Source organism: Girardinichthys multiradiatus, chromosome 6, assembly GCF_021462225.1.
Source record: "Girardinichthys multiradiatus isolate DD_20200921_A chromosome 6, DD_fGirMul_XY1, whole genome shotgun sequence".
Taxonomy (NCBI): domain Eukaryota; kingdom Metazoa; phylum Chordata; class Actinopteri; order Cyprinodontiformes; family Goodeidae; genus Girardinichthys; species Girardinichthys multiradiatus.
The window spans coordinates 2,046,386-2,052,385 of NC_061799.1; positions in this window are offsets into that span (position 1 = coordinate 2,046,386).

Genomic DNA, 6,000 nt, shown 5'->3' on the forward strand with positions numbered 1-6,000 from the left:
TTTTCCTTTTCATTTCAGTCTCCGTGTCCGTAACAATTGAAATATTCCCAAAGAAGTTTATAATAAAGTTTATTTTATAAATATCAAGCAGAGCTTTAAAGCATTAGCTGTGATGCTCCGCTTGTGAAAGTAAATCTGTTGGGCAATTTCTTGGCACTCAGACAACAATTCTGAGCCCTACTCTGCCGGACAGGACACGGTTAAAAAAAAAAAAAAAAATCAAGCCTGCCTGTTGGATCTGTTCCTCTTTTCCTCTGTGGACAGTTTCAATCTTCCTCTTCTTTAGACTCCTTCTTTTGAAAAATAGTGAACTCACATGTTACCATTTTTATATTGCTTATCCCTGTTAGGTGTGTTTTAAAATAAGCCCTGATGTGTTTGGCCCTATTGTGTTTTACTAATGTATGGTCATTCGAAAAGTGTGTGCATTAAAAAGGCAAAATATAAACTGTTTTGAATGACAAACTTTCATTTTTAAACCAAATATCTACCAATGTTAGCCAAGACCCCTATTAAGCATTTAGACATTCTGTAGTAGTATTTTCAACAAGATATTGGGATTCTCCAGCAGTACATGTCAGAATATAGAGTGAAAATGTAAGAACCACACTAAAAGAGCGTCACTACCTATGAACATAGAACCACATAGCAAAACATTTTCTTTAAAAGCTATAACACATATTTGTTTCTCTCTGGGTACTCTAACTTTATCTCACATTTAACAGGACATGGTAATTGGTGCCTGGGATCACAGAGCAACTTCAAGAGTCTCTTTCCCAAGGACAGCTGGAGATAAGCACCCTAACCCTCCCCCCTAGGTAACACGCCAAGGATAACCGTGTATGGATGGATGGATAGAAGTCAGGGTCACAAAATTATTTGCATTGTCCAAGTGAGTATTTATCAGGAATAAAGTACCTTACACCAAACACATGAATAATGGATAAATGTCCTTTGAACCGATCCACAAGACCCGCCTCCCTTCAGCTGGAAATCCCATCTGTACTCATCATGTAATACAAGTAGGACAGATTGTAAAGTAATGCAATTAGTTTCATGACTTTGTTAAGGTGATTCTAAAAGTTAAACTACTTTTACATCTTAAAAGGACCAACTAGGAATAAGAGTAGGAATAGGAGAAAGTGGGAAGACTTGGAGAAGGCAGAGTACAATCACAAAGAATGAGGAGTACCAAGTTCTTTACAGTAAGTGAGATCACTGCAACACTAACTAAAATTAACTAAAAATAGAATATGAAAGATCAATAAAAAATGTTAATTTAAACAGAAATATCTGAAAATTCTCCTGAAAAGTATGTTTGTAGCCCATGTGTAGGATTCATCTGTACAGAGTGGCTTTTGCTGTGTTGACTCCAAGCCTCAGTCTGCTATCTATGTGAAGCTCCCCCAAGTTCTTGAATGAATTTTTCTTGATAATCCTCTCAAGGTTGCACTGTAAGGATTATGATTATTGATTAATTAATATTAATCAATAATTATAATTTAAAATCATAATAATAAAAAATAATAATAATTTCTTACCCAAAATCATTACTTACGAATGGAAATCAGAGATGCCCTCTGGTGTTGTGATTATGGGCTCAAAGCTCTTTAATAATTACAAATTATTAACCAAACCACAAACTGTCACTGTTTATTCACCGCTTCACCGAAGGTGGGGGAACTTCGACCATGTTTTGACAGATAAATCACTCTTGCACGAAATAAACACAAACGCTTCTCTTAATTATATATATGAAGATTTATTGAAGCCAAATAATCCTGATATACCATTATTCTGGTCCAAAAACCTTCACCTAACTAACAAGCACTATTCTACACAAAGGGAATAACAATGACTACCTAACAATAATAATAAAAAAATATATATATGCACATTTAGTGTCTATGAAGATCAAACCAGTACTTTTGTGGACAAAATGTGTAATTTGGATTAAATGGAAAGAGAAAACCTCCTGGTGCTGATGTTTCGATTCCAGCGATCAGCTGATAAAACTTTGGGGCCACGCCCCTTTAGCCACAACCAGCTGAACGCCCCAAATCTTGACAAAGGGTCATAAACTCTGAGGCGGGAACTCAGTGGAAAATCTCCAGCAATAAAACAGGAACAAAGAGTGGTCAGGCGAGGCCCAGACCGCAGCTGCCTTGAATGAAAAACTTTTAAAAGTCCAACTTCTAACTCCTGGCTGATTTGAGATCACCTGGACAAACATTAACCACGCACAATTCAGCAGCGCTTGCGCAACAAATCAAAATACAGCTCAGCATAACATAATTCAATCAGTATTGCATGCAACAAGTTAATACCTGAGATTAACTACTGGTGATCCTACATCACCTTAGCTGCCTCATCCTACCTAGACCTCTAAATGCACCTATCCAGTTTAATATGAAAAGAACGAAATTACTTTGACGTTGATTTCTTCTCTCCACCAGTTGAGGATGGTTCAGGTCTGAAGAAAAAAGGGGGGGGGGGGGCACGCGTCCGTGATCAAATTAAAGAAAAAAAACGGTAATTTCTCTTCTGTCCAGGAGGGCAAAAGATGAACCGTTAGTCGACTGCATTACACAAGGAGGAAAACTCATCTCTTTGGACATAGAACCTCTGTGGGTTTCCACCTGCGCTGGGTGTCGCCGTGGTCTACGATTGGCAAATAAATCTCCTGGTCTTCTTGTATCAGACAGATTTCCAGCTTTCAAGCTCTTCCGGGAATGGCCTTGTGGAGCAAAGGTTCGCCTGCGAGCTTTTGTCTCTCCAGATATGCACCTCCATTGCGCTGTCCTCTGAGACAGGTGGCCCCGAAACTCTCCATCTCAGCCGGTTTATACTCCCAGTGACGTCAGAGCTGCGACGTCTGTTGAGCTGCGTGTGTCAAAATGTGCGACCAAAATGGATGGCCCCAACAGCACTTTCTGCTGCTGCTGGTGTACAGTTTCCTACCACACGTTTTTCTTCCACTTAACTTTCTATGAATATCTATAATATAGCAATTTTTGAACAACCAACTTGTCCTTTTGTGGCTTACCCTCCTGGTGAAAGTTCATCTGTCCAGTTCCCCACTATGAACAACTGCATGAGCAAATAGTCCAACAGTTTAAAAACATTTCTCAAGCTACAATTGGAAGGAAGTTGGAGATTTATTATCTACAGTAAATAATATAATCAAAAATTCAGAGAATCTGGTGTGTCACTGGTGGCGTGGGGAGTTGAGCACGTGACCCTTGTGTGGAGGCCTTGATCCTCGATGCTACTGTCCCGAGTTCGAGTCCCGACCCCAGTGACATTTGCTGTATGTCACCCTCCTCACTACACCCCCATTTCCTGTCTGCCTACTTTCAGAAAAAAATACCTGGAAAAATAAAGGCCCCTAGTGCTGCAAAAAAAAAAGAAGAAAATCCAAACAAGTTCTGAGAATCTGGAGAAATCTCTTAATGTAAACAGCAAGGTGAAAACCAACATTAAAAGCCTCTGACCTTCCATCCGTTAGGAGGCACTGCATTAAAAACCAACATCATTCAGTAACAGATGTTACCACGTGGGTTCAGCAACACTTCAGCAAACCATTGTCAGATAACACAGTTTATTGCTACATCCACCACAGGCAAATGCAATTTATTTAAAACTGTGGTGATTTATAATGTAAACAGATTAGAAGAGCCAGTTGTCATGTTGGTTTTGTTTGAGACCCTCATGCAGGCAACAATTACGGACACAAAAGAAAAGTTTGAACTGTTTATTAATATAAATGAATGAATCAATGGTTCTCCAGGTTCACAGGAGAAGTCCAAGATGGCCCTCACAAGGAGAGGTAAGTTGTTATCATAAAGATGCAGGATATGGTTGAGATTTCATTAAAATTATGCATGAGACGTTTCGCTTACTGTTGGAGAGGTGCTGGAATTCCAAGGGGGAAAGGTGAGTATGCCCACAGAGGCTGAGATTGGCAGGTTGTGGTGAGTGGTGCTTGTTGGTAATGATTTGCTTGTTCTTTCTTTGAGGAGGAGATGTGAGGCAGATAGGCAGGTGAGCAATGGTAGATTGTTGTTGAGGTGTCACAAACACATAATTACTTAAAATGGTTGAAGGTCACTATAAAATCTAGTTGGCCTGCCAACTTTGATGCTGGATTGACTCTGCAATTAATAACGTTCACCACTCAATTATGATACTGTCTTGAGATAAGCTTTTTGTAGAGCAAAACTACCCTGGCACCTGAAGGCCACCATCTGCTCCATATGCAGGGTTCCCGCCAGCTCATTTCATAAATGAATATATGGTCTTCAATCAGATCTAGAAGCATGTTTTGCCTGTTGTGTTTAAATGGATTATTAATGTTTGATGACACAACTGAAGAAAAAATGCATTTTTATTTTTATTTTAGATGTCTAAAAACCTCAGGCAATGCGTGTAGTTGTGTGACAAGCATTTGTTGAGTTTTAGTGTACCCGCCGGCTCTCTTTGCCTGTGTATTCACTGCATGTCACCTGATTCAACAGAGGAATGACAGGGCCCAGACTGAGAGCCAATGGCAGCAATCACACCTTTTAACAGTGACAGCACCCGGAAGAAAAAACAAGGTTGAGAAAAAAGGACTTTACATAAAATCAAATATTTAAAACTGAAGATTTTCCATGAGAGTGGCAGATCAGGGAATCACAGAACCTGAGAAAAGACATGGTCAGTGTCTCCATGACTATACAGCTAGACCAGCTATGTAGTTACTTTATGTTAAGGTACTGTCACACTGTTTTATTATTGGATCATTGCTGCAATAACATACCCCTTACCATCACAGATGCTGGGTTTTGAACTTTGCGCTGATAACATTTCAAAGTTGTGACCGTTACGCTGAAATTTTGACTGACATCTGGGCTCCCTCTCTGTGTGGTTTTTATGTCGGCTATTGCACTTGCGTTGAGTCTGTTCCCGCTTCCTTTCACCCTATGGCCCTGTGCCACTGCTAACGGTGAAGCTTTCTAAAATCATGTCAGCTTCAAAGGGTGGGTATAAATGGCGTCATATCACAGCGTTATTCCCGGTAGCTGCAGGCAAAAGAATCGGAGGTCTGGCATTGGCTGGAAATTACCACAAATGAAGCTGGTAGGCCTTCACATTGGATAATTTGCGCTCACCTTTGATTTTACATTTATTTTAGCCATGCTATTTTTGCTAGCCACTTCCATGATTTCAGTCTAACAATGACACATATTGATAGTTATTATGGTCACTAGAGATTTACCTTGAGGCCGCCGCTACAGAGCACTGTTCGCTAAAACCAGCCGCCACAGAGACAGTTTCTTACCCCAGGCTGTTTCTCTGTTGAACATTCAATAGAGTACAAAACAACAGCATACAGATGTTGCAAATGCACCTTTTTATTATATATGTGTATATTGTACATTGTAAATATGAATATTCTGTAATGCAAAAACAAGCCAAAGAGCAAAGTGTACCGGAGTTAAATTCCTTGTTTGTATGTTTGTATGTACAAACTTGGCAATAAAGCTGATTCTGATTAGCCATCAATAACTTGCATTTCAATGGAAATTCCTACATTACGTAGAACATTCTCTTCAGCACCCTCCACAGAAAAAATCGTTTGTCTTTAGCACCTCTCCACTTAAAAAAAATTGTTTCTTATTAGCCCCCCCCTAAAAAAAAAATTTTCCCCCTTACGATTATAAAAATTCCTGGTGAGAACCCTGATATGGTATGTCGGAAACGCTGTGACAGAAAAAGGAACCCCTTTCATTGCCTTTTCTGGACCATGGAACTTCATACTCACCCTTACAGGTAAATTTTATAAAATTACATATTTTGTTAACATTCCAAAATTAAGATTTTGTTACATGAAAACTGTATCAGTCAAGAAAAAACGTGTATCTGTGTGTGCTTAAGTTTTACTCTTTGTCATTTAATTAGATTGTCATGGTACAGCCTTGCTGTTGTTGTTAAAGTCTTCTAAAAATAAAATGGTAC